This window comes from Macrotis lagotis, chromosome 2 (genome assembly GCF_037893015.1).
Source record: "Macrotis lagotis isolate mMagLag1 chromosome 2, bilby.v1.9.chrom.fasta, whole genome shotgun sequence".
NCBI classification, from domain to species: Eukaryota; Metazoa; Chordata; class Mammalia; order Peramelemorphia; family Peramelidae; genus Macrotis; species Macrotis lagotis.
The window spans coordinates 39459267-39482722 of record NC_133659.1 but is presented as its reverse complement, the minus strand read 5'-3'; the positions used below and the strand labels follow the sequence as shown (position 1 = coordinate 39482722).

The 23456-nt window shown below is 38.9% G+C and overlaps 2 pseudogenes; one reads left to right on the top strand and one right to left on the bottom strand.

The window, feature by feature from the left end:
- Window positions 1–23456, top strand: part of LOC141512643 (guanylate-binding protein 1-like) — a 135632-nt pseudogene that overhangs the window by 4338 nt on the left and 107838 nt on the right.
- Window positions 20047–21594, bottom strand: LOC141512634 (thioredoxin reductase 1, cytoplasmic pseudogene; annotated as a pseudogene).

The window sequence follows — 23456 nt, the reverse complement described above, 5'->3', positions numbered from 1 at the left end:
TACATCACCAAAGAAGTGGATAAGCAGAAGGCATAGATTATGTGTTTGTTTGTGTGTGTGTGTGTGTGTGTGTGTGTGTGTGTGTGTGTTTCACAGAACCCCGACTGTCTTTCTATTTTTTCCTAGTTTGGTCTGCACTATGCAAACCCTATCTTTCTTCAGCATAGATTTGAGTTTTACTTAAAATATATGCCCCTTTTAGCGACCACTAGGTGGCGAAGTACCTTTAGTGTTGAATCAAGTAGATTTGATATCATATTGTTACCCAGACACTTAGCAGGTGTGTGTGGTCATGGGCAAGTCTTAAATTCTGTCTCAATGTTCTAATCTGTAAAATGGGAATAATAAACTTGCTACAAAGATTAAATGAGATAATACATGTAAAATACTAACTTTAAAACTCTCTTTAAATAACAGCTTTTATGATTATTTAGAAAAAAATACTTGGGGAAGGAAAAAGGGATGAGAAAGCAGTTATTTGTAAATTCTGGAAATTTAAATTACTTAACTTTTTTTTGACAAGGCAGTGGGGTTAAGTGACTTGCCTAAGGTCACATAGCTAGGAACTTATCAAGTGTCTGAGGCCAGATTTGAACTCAGGTCCTCCTAATTCCAGGGCCAGTGCTCTATCGACACTGTGCCACCTAGCTGCTCCAATTACTTAACTTTTAAATATGTAGAGATGAGATTAGATCAAACAGAAATTGAATACCTTTAAGAATTAACAGTTTAGAATTCTCTGCCTGTGTGTTCTGGCATGGTGTGAACCTTAAATTTTCTGGGGTTCCTAGCTTTGATGATTACACATAAGTAGAAAAAATATATTTATTGTATTAACTGGAGATTTCATCCATAGAATCTTAGAATTTAGGCATTGTAAAAGTCCTTTCCTATTTTTCCTATTTATAATATATTTGTTATTGTCTCCCTAATTAGATTATGAGCTCTTTGGGGTCAGGAACAAAATTTGATCTTGACCTTTTCTTTTGTATCCCTGTTGCATATAATAGTAACTCAGTAAGCACTTAATAAATGTTCGTTGCTGAAATAACCTCGGAGCTCATCCTTATTTTCCAGATTAACAAAAAGCGGATATATATTTTGCCTGTGAATGTTCCTTTTCCTTTTCCTCTTAATTCCCATTCCAAATGATTTCCCTATTAAATCTGTTTCATTTCTATATCAAACACTTTGTGTCTGTGTGTGTGTGTGTGTATATGTGTGTGTATGTTTTACCCTCCTTTGAACAGCATTTATAGGGGATAATTAATTGAGGGGAGGCATTAAAATTAAGAGGGATTAGTCAAGTTTTTCTGTAGAAGGTCCGATTATTGTTGTGACTTGAAGGAGGAAAGTAACAAAGGAATCACGACTGATTACTGAGAAATTTCTGCAAAATTATAACGATCAAATTGATCACAAATGAAAAATAAGAAAAGACACTTTCCCTCTGCCCCAATTTCTTTGTAGAGGTGGTGTCTAACAGTATGGAATGAAGCATATAATGTTAGATCTTTTTACAATGGTAAGTCTTCTTGAATTGTTGGGTTTCTGTAAAACATACACACACACACACACACACACACACACACACAAATACACACTCTATGCCTTCTTCTACTTGTCTACTTCTTTGGTGATGTATAGCATCTTTCTTCCTGGGTCCTTTGTATTTGATTTTAGAATAACTTAGTTTTCTTTAGTTGTTCTTTGAGCAATATTGTTATTACTATATATATAATGTTCTATTGGTTCTGCTTATCTCACACTTCATTATTTCATATAAGTTTTCCCATGTTTTTATAAAATCATCAAGGTCATGATTTCTTGCAGCACAGTTCTTATTTGACCTCTCCTCAATTGACAGGCATCCTCTCAATTTTCAGTTCTTTGTCACTACAAGGAGAGGTGCTATAAGTATTTTACATCATATAAGTTGTTTTCCTTTTTCCCTCATCACTTAGGAAGCAGACCTAAAAGTGTTATTGCTGAATCAAAGAGTATATACAGTTTTATTTGATATATTTCTGTAGCAAGCTTTTTATTTTTGTGTGTGTGTTTTACCCAGCACACACACACACACACACACACACACACACACACACACACACACAAACATAAACAATCTCCAGTTGAGAAACGTTTCAATTTTTTTCCCTCAAATACTATTGCCAAAAATGCTTCCCTCCCTTCCTATTTCTCCCTGTTTAATCTATTTCTTTTCTCCTTTTATCTTTCCTCAAAAGTGTTTTACTTCTGACTACCTCCTTCTCTAATCTGCCCTCCTCCTATTACTCTTCTTCCCTCTTTTGTTATTCCCTTCCCCTTATATTTTTTTTTTGGTCAGAGAAGATAGATTACTGTACCTAATGGAGTATGTGTGTTATTCCTTATTTGAGTCAGTTCTGATGAGAGTAAGGTTCACACATCATCTCTCATTTCCCTGTTCTTCCTCATCATTGTAAAAAGGTTTTCTTGCCTCTTTTATGTGAGATAACTTAACCTGCTCTAACTTTCCCATTTACTTTCCCTCACTACCTTCTTCTCTCACCCTTAATTTTATTTTTAAGTATCATCCCTTTATATTCAACTCATACCTGTGCCCTCTGTCTATATATATGTATATATATACATACATATATATATATGTATATATATATATATATATAAACTGCCCTAATAATGAGATAGTTCTTATGAAGTATCAGTAACATCTTCCAAAATTGAGCTCCAGATTGATTTCCAAATGAATTCTATCAAATATTCAAAGAATACAATCCCAATGCTATATAAACTGTTTTCAAAAATATGATGGCATTCCTCTAATTTTTTTGTAAGATACAAATGTCATCTTGATACCTAAATTAGGGAGAGACAAAGCAAAGAAAACTTTGAATGAATATCCCCAATAAACATTGTCACAAACCTTTTAAAAACAATATTATTAAGTAGGTTGCAATAAGAGATTAGAAACATTATATACTCTAACAGATTTTATTTATATCAAAACAGCACGAGAAAGATTATTAATATAATAAATGTTGATAATATAAATGATAAACCATGTAATTTTTTATTGTGAAGTTTTTGAAAAAATCAAGTGGCTATTTTTAAGACCTGTAGAAATAATAGGCATAACTAAATCTTTCTTTAATAGAGTAAATACTATCTAATGAAATCCTGGCACAAACATTTTATAATAAAATCAGGGGTGATGTAAGTATTCCTGGTATCTTTATTCTTCATTGATGAGGGCAATAGCAGCAAGATCAAAAAGAGTTAAGAGAATTAAGTGTAGGTAAAATAGGTAAGTAAATTACCCCCTTTTGCCAATGCTACAATGATTTTACTTTCATGAAGAAGATTAACTTAGCTAAGATACAGAGGTTAACTGAAAACTCTATTATAGCATAGACTATATCTGAAGATTGCAACACACTTGGAAGTGTCCTCCAGAGTTAAGATGATAAAATTCCATATAGGGCAGTGAATATTTGAAGTTTCTTGGTTGCTTCTTTTTTAGATTTTTCAAGGCAATGAGGCTAAATGGCTTGCCCAAGGCGCGCGGCTAGGTAATTATTAAGTGTCTGAGGTCGGATTTGAACCCAGGTACTCCTGACTCCAAGGTTGGTGCTCTATCTACTGTGCCACCTAGCCATCCCTCTTGGTTGATTTTTAATGTGTTTAATATCAGTAATTTTATTAATTAACAAAAAGAAATTCCTTTGGAAATGACTGGGAGGATAGATTAAAGGAAGGAATAGTATGAGGAATCAAAATCAATTAGGAAGTTAATGTGGAAGTGAAAATTGGTGAATGCAACCTAGTCTAAGACCCAAAGAAATCACAGAAAGAGGAAAGGGCCTGATATGTACAAAAATATGTATAGCAGCTCTTTTTTTGTGGTGATAAAGAATTAGAAACTCATGAGGTGACAATCACTGGGGAATGGTTAAAGAAATTATTGTCTTTGAATGCAATGTTGTTCTGTTGTAAGAAATGACAGGAGGCAAGATTGTAGAGAAACCTGAGAAGATCAGTATAAACTGATGCATAGTGAATCAAGAAGAAATAATGTCAGTAAATTATGCAATAATAGCAAAGTAGAGACAAGCAACTTTGAAATCCTTAAGAACAAAAAAGAAAGAAGGAAAAAATGAAAGATAGAAGAAAAGAAAGAAATCCTTAAGAACTGAAATGTATAGAGTAATGAACCTGTCAGGATTCCATAGGACTAGTTATGAAAAATGTAAGTTACTCTCCAAAAGAGGTGTTGAGTTCAAAATACGGAATTATAAATATATTTTTGGATCTTTTCAATATGGAATTTTTTTTGTGCATTAAGTGCATTTAGCTTTTCTTTTTTCCCCCAAATGGTTGGTAGGGTAGGGAAGAGGGCATTTCTATAGTGCTTTAAGATTTGCAAAGCCCTTTATAAATACTATCTCATTTGCTCCCCATAACACTGCTAATTCTTTTTTTGTTTTGCAAAGCAGTTCAGTTAAGTGACTTGCCCAAAGTCACCCAGATAGGTAATTATTAAGTGTCTGAGGCCATATTTGAACTCAGGTTCTCCTGACTCCAGGGCCGGTGCTCTATCCACTGTGCCACATAGCTTACCCACAATACTAATTCTTAATGGAAAAATAAATGAAATATGAAAAAACATTATACATTGCTCTCTACTTAAGAAATCAGAAAAAATGCCAGAAAGTATCCTAGCTCTACAAAATCTCTTTGTATCTGCATCAAGTCCAAAGGCCCTCTAGATCCTTGCTTCCTACATTTCCTGAACATGACACCACTATCCAGTTCCCCATCCCTTTTTGGTGCAGGATTTATGACATCACATAACGACAATTTTTACTTTGTTTCCTGTAAACTTTGAATTAAATGGAAACTGAAACTGCTTTGATTCTATGAATCAGCCCATTTCTTGGTTATTTGTAATTGTGTTTGAGCATGTCTCTCTGAAGGACTTTGAACACCAAAGAAAGGATTCTATTATTTGATCCTAGAGGTAATATTTTACCTCTACAGATTAAGGTTTAGAGATACCATGTAGCCACTCTACTATGCTGGCTCTACCTCAAAACATGGAGTTTTCCATCTTATTTGCATCTAAAGCATTCTGTGCATTCTGTGTCCCTATTAGAGCGAACTCCTTAAGATCAGACATTGTCTTGGTTTTCTAAGCATTCCCTGTGCTTAGCATATTGATAGCTAATTTATTAATACATGAGTAAGATTAAAAAAATTGCAGAGGGGATTTTATTGATGAGACCTGAGAAAAGGTTTTTAGATTTGTTGATTAAGAAATCATTGAGGGGCGGCTAGGTGGCACAGCGGATAGAGCACCGGCCCTGGAGTCAGGAGTATCTGGGTTCAAATATGGTCTCAGACACTTAATAATTACCTAGCCGTGTGGCCTTGAGCCACTTAACCCCATTTAACTTGAAAAAAAAAAGAAATCATCAACAGCTTTGGAGAGAACATTTTCAGTTGAATGATGAGGGCAGAATCCAGAATTTAAATTAAAGAAGAGAATGTGAGGAAAGGAAGTGGAGACATTGCTTGTAAAGGGCCTTTTTAGATCTTTTGAAGCACCCCTGATATCATGGTTCTGTCTGTCAACCTGTTCCTGAATTGGAGTTGGGCCCCTGAAAGCTTCTAGAACCTGGAATGCTGCCCAACCTTGTCTATCTCTCAAGACCTGAGCAAAGTTCCACAGCCTGGATCCTGGATCTCCATGTCCCTGGAAGGAGGGAAGGGGAAATGGACTGTGGGGTTGTATTTGGGAGAGACCCTGTGTTGGACTTTTGCCAGCTCATGAAGACTCATAGTTTGGCAGCAAAATGGGATATGGGGGAGGGGAACTCAAAGTGTCAGCTTATGTTGTTAAAAAAATATGGATTGTGTGTATTTGTCTTTCCTTCGATTCTAGGCATCTTAGACCATGGAGAAAGTTGAAGTTACTGTATCTTTGATGCATAGTTTCTGTTTTGGTGGTTGTGGAGATCAGAGTAAATGTCCTGTATCTGGTTGATCATTTGACCTCATAATTTCCTTTAAGATGTGGTTCCTTAAGAAATTTTTCCTGTCCATAGTTGTATAAAACAAGTCTTATGGTATGATTTTCAAAAATGTTTAGATCATCAATCCATTTGAAATTGAGTGGATATGGATTTGTCTCCATTCATCAACAAGTTACTATCCAGTTTTTGTAATGTTTAATGGCATTCTTTAACCCTTGTTTTCTCCCTTTTTACATAGCAGATTTTGTTTTCAAAGAGACCTCAGAGGTCATCCAGATCAAGTCTTTCATTTTGACAATAAAGGAACAGAAAAGTCAGGTGACTCTTGCACAGTCAGAGAGACAGATAATGGTAGAGCCTAGACTTGGATTCAGGGACTCTGGGTCCACACCAATTTCTCATTTCATTGCTACCCCCCCCCATCTAGTTGGCTTATCAATCCTAAAGGCACCTGGCTAGCAGTCAGTAAGGGTCCTAGTCTTGGAGGGTAGAAGCATTGATTTCACTTCATTGTTACCAGCTTTGTGACTCTGGCCAAGTCACTTACTTTACATTCCTCTCTAAAATTAGAGCATCTAACTCCCCAGCTTCTTGTGGGGATCAAATGAAAGAATGTACGTCCTGTGTTTTGTCAACCTGAAATTGCTACATCACTGCTAGCTATTAGCATAATAATAATTTTCATATCACTGATATGTATATTATATATATGCATAATTATATATATATTTGAAATAACTATATTGACTTCTAAATCTTTTAAATCTATTCCTATTATTTACTCATCTAATTTTTAAAGCAGCTAGGTGGCATAATGATCATCTACAGGCCTCAGCTTAGAAACAGGAGGATCTGAGTTCAAATCCTACTTCAAATCCTCAGTGACTCTTCCGAGCTCCTATTGATTCTCTTTTATCAGATTTCTGAAGACAATCTAAACTTTATATAACATTGGTTTGTGATGAAGCAAAATGCCCCTCCCCACTTTGCTTCTGTGTGGGACAATTGCCACTTAAATAAATTTCAGAGATCTCTCAAGGTATAAAGAAAAAGCTTTATTCATTTTTCGAGAAACAGGCCCCAATCAATTACAGAGATTGAGGCAAAAGTAAAAGACCCAAGAATCACATTTATCCTAATTTGATCCCCACCCACCACTGACCCTCCCTCCTTAATGAGGGATGAGGTTTTAGAATCTAGATGCATAAACTAATCTAAGACAAAAGAGCATAAAATTCAAACTGAAACCAGATTATCTTTTCAGCCCCAGGAATTGAATGGTCATCTGGACTTCAACAGATAAGGTGGGGTCAGTTGACTTTTCATCAACATCTCAGAAGTTTCTTTGTCAAGGGAGGGAGGGGCACATAATTAACTATTCTTCCATATATAATACTCTACTGAAGAAATCTCAGACTATATCCCACTCAATCCCTCCTCTTTTTTTTTAATGCCTCCTTTTTTTATTGTAATGAGATGTATTCAAATTTGTAATTAGGCCCTTAAATCTAGGTAACAACTCCCTGACCAACTCTTTGGACAACTGGGTATAGGCAGTAGTCCTACAAATTCAATAATGTCCCTCTAGTGCTAGTTGGTCTTCCAGGAATATTTTCCAATAAATGGATAATGCTGTTCCTCTTTCATTTCAAGGGGCGCTGTATCATCATGATAACAGGTACATTTCCAAAGCTGCTGTACCTCCTTCCACTGGAGGTTTTTATACAAAATGTCTTTAGGAAGGTCTACCTGGCTCCAAAAATAATCAAACTAAATTCCTGATTTTGTACAATTGGATCCACCCCAAGAATAGCTAGTGATGTTCCTTAAATTTTTTTTCTCTTGCAAATGGCCATTTCAGCACTTTCCTTGCAAGTCCATACTAACTCATAATCAGTTTCCCTTAACAAATGGCCAAGTGTGCTTATCTTTACAAGGGATCCAGGTATCATCATTAATCTCACATGAGTCTGAAGCCACCTATCTCTACATTGTGCAGTCCAGAATATTATGTGCCCCACTTCTGGACAAGTCCAGACATTTGCTACTCCCCAGGCAAATATCCTGGCCAGTCAGTTATAAACAATAGTCACCCTGAACTGATTCAGTCACATGCTACTGGTGTTTCTCTCCTCTGGATCTGAATCCTGTGGCACAGTGAACCTCTGACCAGGGACTGAGAATCTAGGCCAGACCCAGGGGTACCCAAGGCCAATTCTTAACTACCACAAGTCCAATAGCCATACCAAAAGACTGGGCATTGATTTCAGCCAATTAGACTCTCCTCCCACCTTTACTAACACTCTGTTATCTAAATCAGAGATAGGACTCAATCCCTAGAATGTATATAAAGACTCACGTAGATATAATAATGCCACCCAATAATCTCCCTCTTTCTCTCTCAATGGAGAACATTTTCACCCTGCCTCCCCTACTCCTTTCCATAAGGAGAAGGGCATAAGTAGCGGTGACACACTTACAGAGTCAAGGGGAAGTTAGAGATGGTGGAGATGAACTGGTCCAGTGTCTCTCCTCTCTTCTCCTTCTGTTCTCTTCTCCCTTGGGGGCATCCAATGCCCTTCATCATCTTCTGAATCTGTTCCAAAAAGTCCTCTCCAACTCTGGTGACTAGTTGAGACCTGGTCTTCTAGTAGAGAAACTGTTTAACTTCTTAGTCAGATCAAAACAAATGCTTCCATCACTAAACAATGAGATTATGGAGCTTATCACAATTTACATTTTGCCTTATTGCCATATTGAGACACATAGTTCACTTTTAACACAAACTTCCATTAGTGTTTTACTACATGAGCAAACTCCCAATGAGAATGATCACATGGACTCAAGCTTGTAACACATACATTCAGTAGTCATCTTTGTTCTAAGAGTACCCAGCATTTGATTTAATATTTTGACCTTGGCTCTCATTACAATAATGACTCAAACATCTTTAACCAAAATTAATTTTTTTCCAAATATTCCCATATTTTCCTTTTCCTGATGTACTTAACTAACTCACCCTCCTTTCCTTAAACTACAACTTGAAAGTGTAATTATCCTAAGAATTTCCCATTCTTCTTACCTAAATATCCCCTCTAACACAAAAACTAAGGAGACTAAATTCCTATCTTAGCATGTAGCTGCTAGCTGGTGTCAGAGCCAGACACTCTGGTTATTAGATCTAACTTACCTAAAACTTTCCAGGACATTAAAGAAAATTTCCTTTATAGATATATGAGTATTGAATATCAGTGGCCAGGCAGATGTCACGTGTGTAAGTCAAATGTCTTAGGCCAGATTTATTCTTCCATGGGAGATATTATCCAAATGTCATTTTGGGGAAATCAAGTCAAAGGGGGCCAACCTCAGCCATACTGAGAAGCCACCCCCTTCGGCTGCCCATCCCTGTCACCTGACATCCTTGGCTCATTGGCTTCCTTGGCTCCAAGAATATAACATTTAAACAGTAGCATTTCTTTTTGTTGACCCCTGGTATCTGACATAAGAGAAAATTGATTAAAAGTCTCCTGATCTAAACTGGTTGTTTTACCTAGTTAGAAGGTCCAGTGAATACAATTCACTAAATTCCAATTATAATCTTAATGGAGTCCCAATTAATGAAACCCCTACCTAATGCTCTGAGTATGCTTCCTAGGTCTTTCTAACTATGAGTGGCCCTACAGGCCTCATCTACTTCTTACTAGAGACATCCCTTTGTCTGAAATAATATCCATTCTATCTCTATATAAAGATGGCATATCAGATTCCCCTTGGCTAGAGAAACCTCCTTCTAACCTATTGTATCTTACAACAAATAAATGCCTTCTTTGTCCAACAGATTGCACAGAGAAATTTAAAATTATTTTGTGTTTATCTTTCTCATGTTACATGCTTTTACTTCAAAGCAAACAACCACTGCTTTGGAATATACATATATAGATCCAAAATATTTCCAATTCACACATATATAGCTAGAACCTACTATCCATAAACTTGTTTACCCACAAGCCATCCTCAACATACAAATGGTTATTTTTCCCAAGGCAATTTGGGTTAAGTGACTTGCCCAAGATAACACAACCAGACAGTCACTGAGTGAGGCCTAACTTGAGCTCAGGTCTCTTGACTCCAGGTCTGGTGCTCTATCCACTGTGCCACCCAGCTGCCCCTTAACATACACATTACTTTTCAGAATTCTTTAAAAACCATTAAAACATCTTAGGTAGCTTTAAATTTCGAACATGCATTATTAATTTCATTATAACAGAGCAGCAATAAGAGTAACAGAGTAACACACAATTACTAGATTGTACAAAGCAATTCCTCCATTATTGCATTATCCATGAACCCACAGATCTATCCCAGGAATGGTCATACTTTTTCATATTTTACTTATTGCCCTTTAAAGCAATCACATTAATCCTAGGCTTTAACAATACAGTATTTAAATAACATATTCACAAGAGATAAATAAATATTGCAAATATAATCTCTTTGCAGTTAGAAAAGAATATCAAATAACTGATAAAAACATTTCATTCATCAATAAGTTACCTTACAATAGGTCCCCCTATTGAAGTTTTTTCCAGAGCCCTCATCAGCTGTCTGCAGTTACCAAGAGAGAAGTCCACATTCTTGACTTCTTTAAATTTAAACATACATTGTTAATATACATTAATCATAAAATTCTTATTTAAACATCTCATTTCCCTTAGAAGAGCAAAATGAACATCCCATATCTTTACACTTTTGTCTCTTTAATCAAATTCTCAGAATCCAATCTCATACATATGACACATTTAAAACCCCAATATAATTACAACTCAACTAACTTCCCATCAGTTCAGTTTGCTATAAACTTTAGAGTACCTTATAGAGAGAATTCAGCACTCACATTCCAAAAGCTCTATCCAAAATAAAAATACGGTTGTTAGCATTATTAGACTTAACATTAAAACCAACTAGAGCTTTTTACCAAAAGAAATCAGTAAACATCCCTGATAACCTAGGTGTTTCTCTTCTTAGTAACACAATACCATTTTTCTTTAACCCAAAGGTGTTGTAGTAAAGTTTTAAAATCCCAAACCACTTAAGTCCTTGCAAAAATTACAATAGTGTTAAAATAGTTTAATCCCAAACTAATTTAACAATGCAAATTATTTAATTCCTCCCATTCTGTACAAATTTTGTCAGAATGTTACAACACTAAAAACCCTCAGTGTTTCCCAAAACTCTAGTTCAGAAACTTTAAAAACAATGAAAGTCAATCACTTTGGCCACATGGCCAGCAGATATTCATTAAACGTGATTTCCCTTCAATAAACGAGTCTCTTAACCCCTGGATTTAATATATTTTTTCCTTTACTATCACATATTCCACTTGTGATGGGGTCTCTTTCCCTTTAAGGATTAAGTACTTGAGTTCTGCTCTCTCCAGGCCTCCCTCTACTGGCGGGTGGGGCTCTCAGGTGGACTCGGTCCAGGGTTCAAGTCTTAACAAGATCGTGGATGGGATTGAGACCACTACATGTCCAACCACCAACCCTTCCCCCAAACCAGGGAGAAAGCATAAGTATAGGAAATCTTTCCTCCTCTAACTTCTCACTCTTTCCCTTAAATGTTCTTTCTTCTCTTGAACTTCTTCTAAACTCTCCCCAAAGCACAGCTTTTTTTTCCCTTTAAGAATCCCCCTCCCCTTTCTTTAACTCTACACACCTTGCACAGCTACCACTGGCTTAGTGACAGAGGGACTGATGTCCACTTGGGGGCTGCTGCACAACCACTTCCTTCTCCTCTTAGAATGATTTGTAATCCACTTTGCAAAGTTCCCCAAATCCATCTTTGGCATACACAGTCAAACTTGCTCACATCTTATATCTACATGCTTCAACTGATTTCCACACTTAACAAATGGTTCAAAAAAAAAACCCAGTTGTCTCTATGGCTGGATTTTTTGCCCAGTAGTTTCAGAACCTCTACCCAGACTACACAGCTTAATATATTGTTCCACCACTCCTTTTCATTAGCTCTTCTTGACTTTAATTCATACTATTCTGAACTAGAGTCACATAGCTTATGCAGTTATGTAAACCACAGATATGATTCCACTTTTCACAATACATTTTAAACTCCAAGCTTTTAATATTTATCTGGGGAAGGCAAAGAGTCATTCAAAAAATCCCTTAGCCTAATCAGAATATTCCCTGTTCCCCTCTCTTCAAATAGAGTAAGCTGAATAACTTTTATAGAGGGACAATCCTTTCTGGGGGGGGGGGGCAGTTAATCTTCTATTCTTAAATCCTTACATGTCCCATAATTTTTTGTAATAACCAACATTACCAGAATCTAAATTGATAAACTCCTGAAGCTCTATTGTTACCATATCATTCTGGAAAAAGATTAACTATTTAGTTTCCCCTATACTGGCATATCTTGGTAACCACAATAAATACTTTAGGATTAACCTGACTTTCTAGTCTTTCTGAAATTTATTTTCTAACAACCTCTTTTTTTCAAATTAAAATAGCATTTCTTTCTATGATAATATTCACTGTCTCCTGTTTCTTTAACTTCAAAATAAGGTCCCTTTGAACATTTATTTTACTCATTATTCCTGAAGTATCTCTCTCTCTCTCTCTCTCTCTCTCTCTCTCTCTCTCTCTCTCTCTCTCTCTCTCTCTCTCAGTCATTTTTCTAAAAGAGAGTAGGGGAAAACACTCTATCACCACAGAATCATGGAGAACTGTAAAGAGAAGGGAACATAAACAGGGAAGGGGGGGTCCCTTCTCATAATGGTGGAATAACAGGGTGAGTAGTTTGGCCTGCATAATCCATTCCCTTTTAATCAAAATAAAAATTCCTTTTTCAAGTGCTCAAGAGACAACCCAGGAGTGTGGAGGGAGGGATCATATTATCCACTGTAACACAGGCAGAAAGCAGGCTCAAAGAAAGAAGCAGGGAGAGTTAGATGAATACTGCCTAAAAATCCAAAATATCAAAATGAGGCTACCCAACCAACTCTTTAGGGGAACTTGGTAACTCCTCCTTTCCCTGTTTAACAAATCACACAAGTAAATAGACATTCTAAACACATAAAGACAGACAAGGCACAAACACAGATCACACAAAATGCAACAGAATTTTCCAAACTGACAATTTCAAAATGCAGCCAATGACAAATTCCTGACATCTCAGGAATGCAGAAAGGGGAGATTTCAGCCTCTTGTCTGACAATCTCTCCCTCCTAAAGGCAGAACAAATGTGTTCCTTCTCCTATATCTTTATTTCCCCATAGAAGACAACAATACTTAATCATTTTCTTCTTACTTTTCCCTTTATATTTTAGTCTTATTTACCAGATTTACCTCGGGGGAAGGCTTCAGACAGGGCCATTCCCATTTTAAATATTGACAGAGACCTCTCAGGATCAAGTGCTTTTAGATCCAAGTCTCTTACACCCAAACTGGAAGGGGTCACCCCCAACATTCAGTCAACCAAATGAACCCTACAGGAATCTAGTGCCTTCAGACTTCAAGGTCTAGACTTACCCAAATGGACCCTCCAGGAATCTTTTTTTTTTAGGTTTTTTTTTTGCAAGGCAAATGGAGTTAAGTGGCTTGCCCAAGGCCACACAGCTAGGTAATTCTTAAGTGTCTGAGACCAGATTTGAACCCAGGTACTCCTGACTCCACGGCCAGTGCTTTATCCAGTTTGCCACCTAGCCACCCCCCTCCAGGAATCTTTTGCAGATTCCAAGGTCTAGGTTTACTGTCTTTTGGGTCTTTGTGCACAAACGTTAATGACTGTTCTTTGTCCTCACTCTGCCAAGTTCTTGCTCTGGATTTGCTGTTCTCTTCCTACTGAGTCTCTCTGCTTTGGGTCACTTGCACAGTGGGGAAACCAAGGCTTCCCAGAAAATGATCAAATGCCAAGTTTGGGCAGGGGGTGCCTTTTTGCCAAGTCCCGAGAGGCCTAGGACCCTAATGAGCATGCTATCCCAGAGGAGCCCCCAAAAGTGTGTGGGACAATTGCCACTTAAATAAATTTTGGAGATCTCTCAAGGTATGAAGAGAAAGCTTTATTTGTTACTCAAAGAACGGACTGAAATCAATTACAGAGATTGAGGCAAAAAGACCCAAGAATCACATTTATCCTAACTCGATCCCCCACCCCCACTGACCTTCCCTTGTTAATGAGGAATGTGGATTTACAATCTAGATGCATAAAATAATGTAAGGAAAAAGAGCATAAAATTCAAACCAAAACCAGATTACCTCTTCAGCCCCAGGAACTGAATGGTCATCTGGACTTCAACAGATAAAGTGGGGTCAGTTGACTCTTCAACAACATCCCCTTTGTCAAAGGAGGAGGGGAACATAGTTAACTACTCTCCAATCTCTAATATTCTATTGAAGAAATCTCAGAATTTATCCCACGCACTTCCCAGTTTGAAATTTTATTTAAAAATAATTTGGGGGGGGCGGAGCCAAGATGGCGACAAGAAGGGATCGAGTCTAAGGAGCTCTCTGATAAAATTCATCAACTAAGGACTCTGACTAAACTTTCGAGAGACAGAACTCACCAAGGGACCCAGCAAGGCAGTTCTCCTACTCAAGGTAACCTGGAGAAGAGCAGAAGGGCTCTGCTCCCCCAGGGCCGGAGGGGCGGCCTGCCAGAGGGGTGGCCCGCCAGAGCCAAAGAACCTCAGCCTCCCGGAGGCAGCCCCAGGGCTCTGGGGGTCTCAGGTCACAGCAGCGGGGGGAGTCTCCTGAGCTGCACCCCGAGGAGCACCGGGCACAAAGTGGGGGAATAGCGGGGGACCTCTCCCAGAGCGAGCACGTGGAGCCAGCCCTCAGGGCACACAGCAAGCAGCATCTTCTTTCCCCAGCCCTGATCCAGGAAACAGAAGCAGGCAGACCATGAGGGGAGAGTGGCCAGATATAACACATTTTCTTTCTTACTTCTTGCAAGGGGCTGGGATTGGAAGGCCTGCCCAGGACCATAGGGCCAGGTGGATTCTGGGCCTAAGGGGTAGTATGGGGGCTCAGGGCTTCTTGGCCCCAGGACCAGGGATCTGTCTGCTGTGCCACTCAGCGACCCTACAGCAGAGTCATAGTGAAAGGAGAGAGAAAATAGAGTACATGGTAGTGGAGAAATAAGAAAGGAGGGAGTTGCAATCAGCAATGGCAGTGGTGGAAAAATATGGTAATAACTTTTGTGATGGACTTATAAAGAATGAGATCCACCCATGACAGAGTTGTTGGAGTTGGAACAAAGACTCAAGCACATTTTTTGTTATGATTATTTGGGGGGAGGGTGCAGGGCAAGTAGGGCTGGATGGCCTGTCTGGGGCCACATAGCAGGGTGATCTTTCAGTGTCTGGGGCCAGATTTGGACCCAGGTGCTCCTGGCTCAAGGGCCAATGCTCTGTCTGCCACCCAGCCACCCCTACTATTATTACTATTTTATTTTATTTTGGGTTTTTTTTTCTTTCTTTCTTTTTTTTTTTTTTTTTTTGTTTTTGCAGGGCAGTGGGGATCAGGTGGCTTGCATGTCACACGGCTGGGTGATTGTTGGGTTTATGAGGCTGGATGTGGACTCTGGTGCTCGTGGCTCCAGGGCTGTTGCTTCATCCATTGCGCCACCTGGCCATACCTACAATTATTACTATTATTATTTTTTTATTTTAATTTTTCTCTCTCCCCTTTACTTTTTTTGCCCAAACAAGTCTATCTATATTCAAGGGGGAGGAGGGGTATTTTGTTTACTTGTAAACAAGAATATTTTATTAATGTAAAAAAACATTTGTACAAAATGAGAATAAATAAAATAAATTAAAAAAATAAAAATACTTTAGGATATTGGCTCTTTTAGATAACATGCTATCTTCTATAGGGGTTCAAGGATAAATATTTATTGAGCACCTTCTGTGTACATAGGTTGTGACATCCAATATAGTCAGTCTCTGTGTACAATTAGGTTGTGACTTAGAAACCACTAGTCATTTAGACTTTCTCAGCCTCACTTTCCTCCTCTGTCAAATGGGAAGAATAAGAACGCACTTTTCATAGGGATGTCATGAGGATCAAAAGAGATGATCTATGTAAAAGGCTTCACAAACATATAGCTGCTATGAAGATGAAGGTGTAAATTTGAGATCTGGAGATAACCTTTTATTTCTTCACTTTCTAGGCTCTGGTTTAATTTGGGTTCATGAGTTCTGACTTCACATGATACTTCTTAATAATCTCCCCAGCAGTGAGAATTTGGTAGCTCCCTTTATCTGAGTGCAAAAATGCAGGGCCACCTGCAGCCCTCTAGTGAGAAAACCAGGCTAAGTCCCTGAAATTTCTCCAGACTGGGACTTCTTTACAGTTTTGCAATCTGGATCTCTCCTAAATACCCCTTCACCAAAATGCCAGCTCACTGTTCTTCTGCATTTCCTCCTAGACAAACATTTGAGGTCAAGGAAGGACAACTGACCTTCCTGCTGACTGAGTCAGATAGAAAGTGAAACAGATTTGATTCTAGGAAGTCAGCTGCTCTCATGTTTGTGTGTGTGTGTGTGTGTGTGTGTGTGTGTGTGTGTGTGTGTCCATGCCAAAGCTATCAGGTCCATGATTTAAAAAAAAAGAAACAGTTGAGAACCTGTTCTCTAAATGGAGAAACTAACCATTGTTCCTTTAAAGCTTAATTTCAACGAAGTGACACGAATTGGGTTTAGAATATAATTGATTGTGTCCAAGTATAATAAGTTTCTTAAAATTATATTCTGGTAAAAGATTGATTTCTATAGAGGGTCCTCAAGTCTTCCTCTCAGTCACCTTCTCAATTCAGTAAGAAATTAAGACTCCTGGGTCTCTCTCCCAACATTAATTACAAACTCAGGAGGGCTATGAGTAGGATGCTAGGGGGCAACAAGTGATCATATAGCATTTTGCAAGGATGATAGTCTTTGAAGATTAAGTTGGGTAGTTTGATGTGCAGCCTTCATTGTCAGGCCACTAAGCAGCTTAATAATTTTCGCTAATCATTGTTTTTGCATAAATATTTCCCCTCTTTCTCAGTTCAAATGTGGTCATTACCTTAATGGCCTACACCCATAGGGAAGACCTTAGAAATAAAGCTCAAAATGTTTAACCTTTATTTTAAGGATTTTCGGTTTTATGTTGTCAAGAAATTGCTTTGAATATGGAGCTATCCCTCTGCTACTCCCCTTGAAGTGTTCTTTCAAGAGAGTCCCATTTTGAGGATATTCTAAGAACTTCCCTGTTTCATTCCTCTTCTGGAGTATTTCTTACTCTTCCCTTCCCCTTCCTTGTTGTTTTCAGTTCCTCTTTCTGTCTTCTCTTTTTCCATCTGCACATAAGCTCCTTGAGAAAGTCAATTTTTTTTCATTTGTATCCTCAGTACTTAGAAGAGTATTAATCAGGGCTTAATAAAGCATCTTCCTGATCTTCTTCGAAAAATTCCCTAGAAACCTTATTCTTGTTGCTTATGGTCTATTCAAACAGCTTTGTTCAATCATTAACATTGCTACTTTATTATAAAAGTATTGGGAATTGTGTTTCCTGTTTTCCATCTTATTTTTCCTTTCTTTCTTCTCCTAGTTCTCAATGATAGCATATGTGATATATTCAGTAATATTTAAGACAAAATCCCAGGTATTTACTTTCTAGATTTTGTCTAAGGCCTTTCTCATTTAGAGTGGTATTGAACTAAAATGTGAAAAACATGTTTTAAACTCAAATTGGCATGTAAGTGGGCAGTCAAAATCAGGACTAAATCATATGGTTATCTTAACATGAAATATCTCTGTAGACCAAGTATATGGTGGGATCAAGAGCAATCCACAGAGTAAAAGCAAATAAGAGCAGACTGTCTTTAAATTTTTTTTGAATATCAATATTATTTAATATTTCACATTATCAAGTTTTTTCTTCCAAAATGATCATAAACAACAAAAAAATTAGTTTGATAAGGGGTCTAATTGGGGAGAAACCAATGAGGCCCATCTTCAGTTTAGATTCCTTCTTTTACCAGGGGTCTAGACATACGAAATACTTTTTTTTTGTTTTTCAACCAAGAAGGGAAAACATGAACATGATTAAGTTCAAAACACAATAACCTCCATGTTGCCCCTCCCACTTTTCAAATTCCAGGGACAGGAAGATCTAAAATTTTATCACAAACAGCAGAACTGCTGTCTCCTGATTCTATCCTGGTCATTTATCCATCCAAGGGGCCCTTGTAAACCAACAGGGTGTGAGAGCTGGCTGAGTTCAGAGAGGCAAATAAATAGGGCCCTTGTTGTATGAAGGCTGAACAAAGGCCAAACTTTCCTGAGGCTCCCAGGATGGGGATGTTTGAAACAATTACTCAATTCACCAGCTAAGGTGAATTTCAAAATCAAGTGGGGAAGTGGACATAGCTATATAAATATGTGGAGATATATGGATGTGTAAGAGCATATAAACATATATCTATTTATATGTAGACATACCCACACACATACATCCACATATCTACATATGTATATATCCATATTACATCCCAATGTCCACTCTCCACACACAGACACACACAGACACACACAGACACACACACACACACACACACACACACACACACACACACACACATATATATGTATATATATATATATATATTTTTAAAGGCCAATTAAATCTCTCCATTAAATTTCTTCTTCTAAGTGTCAGACACCCCAAATATAATCATGTCTCCTGTAAACAGTTATTCTAAGCTGGAAATCTAAGAGAAAATAATTCTGTACAAGATTCTACTTGGGGAACATCCTCCACCTCCATTCCTCACCCCAAAACAAAGGAGTCAAAACCAGTTGGTGTTTATGAAATACAAAAAATCCTTCAGGTCCATCTGTGGGTTAAAAAAGATAATTAAATAATTTATGATATGAATAATGCCTTTAAAAAAAGCAAGTGAGAAAAGAAGAAATCAAGAGAAATGGCTCTGCTCCCCTCAGATCCCCCCAGAAGAATGGAGATCACAAAAATGGATGGATTGCCTCGTCTCTCTCTGAGTGAGGCCTATTCAGGGGGGGACCTAGAAATGCAGACTTGACAAGAAACCTGAGTTGTGATGGTCTGGGGCTACCATTCTCATCTTGCCCCAAAGGATCAAGGAACAGGTCAAGATAAAGATATTCTGAATTTTTCCCATCATTAGATATAGTGCACTTTTGGGTATGATTATTCCTGGAAGAAGTCTCCCTGTTTCACTCAATTCACGTGAAATCTCAGAACCTACTTGACCATGGGGCTTTGGAAGAAACTGGGGTCCCACTCTCTAGCCCAGGACTCCTTAAAAAGGACTTAGGCAAACAACAATACCACCGTGGAAAGTGGTGAAATCTGCTTTGGGGAGGAAGAAGAGAGAGAGGCCTGGAAATGACATTTGTACCCTCAACTGGAAGAAGAAATTTATGAAAAAAAGCAGAGGCAAAAGGTCTTATCAATTCTCAGGTGGAGTAAGGAACAAGCTACCTAGTCTCCCCTTTGAGGGGCACGCTGATGCCAGCATGCCCAGACAGCAAAGGGAGAAGGGCCTCATCAGAAGGTTCCCAGATAATCAATTGATGCTTCAAAAGCAAACATCATCAGAGGCAGTGGCCTCGATTCTCTGGTTTCCCCAGAGAAATTCACTTGAGGACATTCTTCATTGAAAGCAAAACAAAATAAACCAAAAAAGTCTTGCTGAAACTGATGACCGTGGCTCTTCGGTCACCACCCACCTCAAGACAAGGGCTTCAGGCGGTGACTTCATGAACGGGTCTGAGACGCACCACTGGACCTCAGTTTCGTTACGCGGCGAGTATCCCAGTGTTTTGCTGTCTGCCCTCTCCAGGCACCACGATGGACAAATGAGTCCCAGGAGAGGATGTGGAGAGACTCGATGGGGGGGAGTCTCCTAAGGCTTTTCTCTACCCGGGAAAGTAGAACAACGTGATGAAAACCGGAGTCACAGAAAAGCAGCAGCATCAACGCTGGGACTTAACCTCAGCAACCCCCCTGGAGGACACTTCTCCCTGAGCGCTTAGTCACAGACAGCCTGGTAAAGATCTCTGCACACACTGGGTGGATTCCAATCGTGCTGTCCAGCTGCTCTTTGGTCAGTCCACACTTCAGGGCTGCAGCAAAGCCCTGAGTGATTTCGCCTGCATTTGGACCCAGGACATGGAAACCCACAATACGTTCGCTGTCTTTGACATGGCAGATGATTTTGGCGTAACATTTATTGTTATCTCGTGATGGGATGGTCCAGTCCAGTGACCAAAAGTAGCTATGGTAGACCTCTATTTTTTCTTCTCCAAACTTCTCAATGGCTTTCTCTTCAGAGAGACCACAAGCCCCATATTCCATGGGAGTAAATACAGTGGTGGGGACATTTTCACAGTCACACTTTATATTGGAACCAGCATAAAGTCTCCAGGCCAACAGTCTGCCCACCTGGATCACAACTGGTGTCAGTTCTAGTTTGTCTTCTAAGACATCCCCAATAGCATAGATGTAAGGTACATTGGTCTGCTCTTCGTAATTGACTGGGATTTTCCCTGTCTTTCCATTGATCTTCACTCCAACAGTTTCCAAGCCAATTTTTCTTGTGCATGAATCTCGTCCTATCACCAGCAGCATCGTATTGTACTCATCCTCAATGGTCTCCTTGCCGTCGGTGGACTGAGCCACCACTCTCAGCTTGCCGGGCATGCCTTCTTCAATCTGTTCAATTTTAGTAGGCACAAATTGTCTGATGAACTTGATGCCATGCTCTTCCATGTAGTCCCCAATTTTGTTGGCCATGTCTTGGTCAAACCCTCGCAGGAGAATGGACCGAACCATCACAGTGACATCCAAACCAATGCCTGCCAGAAACCCAGCACATTCAAGGGCTACATATGAGGCACCAACCACCAGTGTCTTCCCTGGGCAGTAAGGCAAGGAGAAAAGGTCATCACTGCTGATGCAATATTATTTGTCCCCTGGAATGCCCAGGTAGCGTGGACTTTCACCAGTGGTGATAACAAACTTCTCCACCGTAAAGAACTTTTCTTTGCCCTTGATGTTGGTTGCCTTAATCTTGTGGGGGCCAACAAATTATCAGTAAGCATTCCTGTAGGTGACCTTTTTCTCCCGTAAGGCTACTCAATAACCCCAGTTCAGAGAGCCCATGTAATTTTGAACCACTTCTGTCATGTTTTCCCAATTGTGTTTGACTGTCTCCTCCACTTGCCAGCCGTACTTGTGGGAATCTCACATGGCCTGCCCTAAGAGAGCCGCCTGGTGCATGAGTTTCTTAGGAATGCAGCCAACATTTACACACGTCCCTCCAAGACCCCATCTATTTCCTAGAGGAGTCGGAGTGACAGAATCCAACACCATGATCTTCTTGCCATAACTGGCTGCCTCCTTGGCAGCTGCCAGGCATCCAGAATCCCCTCCGATGATGAAGTCATAGTCATAGGACTGGGGGTCTCATCTGACCCATTCATTCTCAACAGCTTTTGAGATATGTCTTCCTTATTTGCCTCTTTCTGGATCAGGAGGACTGTTCTCTAGTATGCCCCACTGAGGTTATTTCTTCCTCCTCCTAGATTTTACTTATAGACTAATCCACCTCAACCTTAGTATAGGTCCAATTTGCTTTAAAAATCTAAGACATCTAGGTATAATACTATATATTAAGATATAGCAATTTAATATGACAACATCCCTTCTCTATTTGTGATATTTGGAACTGTTGTATTTGTTTTCCATAAATGCAATTTAATTTTAAATTAAAAAAAGTTGGATAAAATATATGAACTAATTGAAAGTTCTTCTCCATTTCTAATTGACCTGTAAGTACCCATAATTTGGCAAAGCACATGTAGAAAGACAAATCATTTGAAGAAAAAATTGTTTATGAGGATGCTGAATTTGCATCCTTGTATTTTAAAATAACTTAGTTTCTTTAGGGACATTTGACTCCAATTTCTTGGAATTCAACTAAGCAGTCATTCAATAAACACTGAAGTCCTGCTATGTGTTAGATGCTATGCTGAAGTCTGAAAATATAAAGAAAGTAAAGTTTGAGGCAACTAGTGTCCTTTTCTTAGAGGAAGAGGTATGAACCCCAACTCTTCATTCTTTCTAATCTCTTTACAGAGGCTAGGAGAATAATATAAATACTTCTGGACAAACAATTATACAAGTTAAATAGGGAGTTAATCATCAGAGGACAGGCACCAGAAATAGGAGAGATCAGGAAAAGCTTTCTCTAGGAGTGGGTTTTTAACAGGGAAGTGAAGGAAGCCAAGAGTCAGACATAAGGAGGGAGAATGTTTCAAGATTGGGGGGGGGTAATCGGAGAAAATGCTCAGAACTAGGAAATAGAAAATGACAAAGAACAAGGAAGTCAGTTTCTGAAATGAACATTATGTGGAGGGGGGGAATAAGACTGAGAAGCCTGGAATTGTGGGGGATATTGGAGTAAATCAAGGAATTAATCACCTCCTATGATTATGCAGTTTGCTAAGTAGTTTATAATTATTCTCTCATTAAATTCTCTCAATCACTCTGTGAGGTAGCTACTATCACATCCTAATTTACTGATGAAGAAAATGAATTACATAGTGATTAAGTGACATGTCCTGGGTCATGCAGCTAGGAATGAGGGGGAGATTGATTGTTCTCCCTAAGTTTCCTGGGACACCATTCCCTCTTAGTTCTTAGTCTGTTTATATCACTGTTGGTCCTTTGTCTCCTTGGCTAGATCCTCCTCCAGATCACACCCTCTGTCCTGGGCTTCCTTCTCTTCTCCCTCTGTACTTCTTCACTCTCCTTCCCCTAAACCCGCCTCACTTCTGACCTTCTCTCTGATTAGAGACTAGGGCAACACCATCCTTTTGAGTTGCTTGAGATCCCCAAGAGTTATCCTGGACTCCTCAGTATCTCTCACTGCTCTTCCTTTTTCAACCCCACATCCAACATGGCACCCAAGTCTGTCAATTTCACCGTTGCAACATCTCTCGGATATGTCCCCTCTTCTCCTCTGGCACTGCCACCATTCTCATTCATGTACTTGTCACCTCATCTGTAAAATACTGCAAGAGCCTTCCTCTGGCTTTGCCTGTCTCAAGTCTCTCCTCTTTCCAATCCATCCCCTTTCAGACAGTAAAGTGATTTTTCTAAAGCAGAAATCCAAACATGTCTCTACTCACTCAATTTCAGTGTCTCCGTATTGCCTTTAAAATCAAGTTCAAAATGCTCCATTTGACATTCTCAGTCCTCCATAACCTTTCCCTGCCCTAGGGTTCAGGTCTTTGTATACCTTATTTCATCACATATGACACTAGCCTCCTCTCCATTCCATTTACATGACACTATGCTTCAACTCCATGCATGG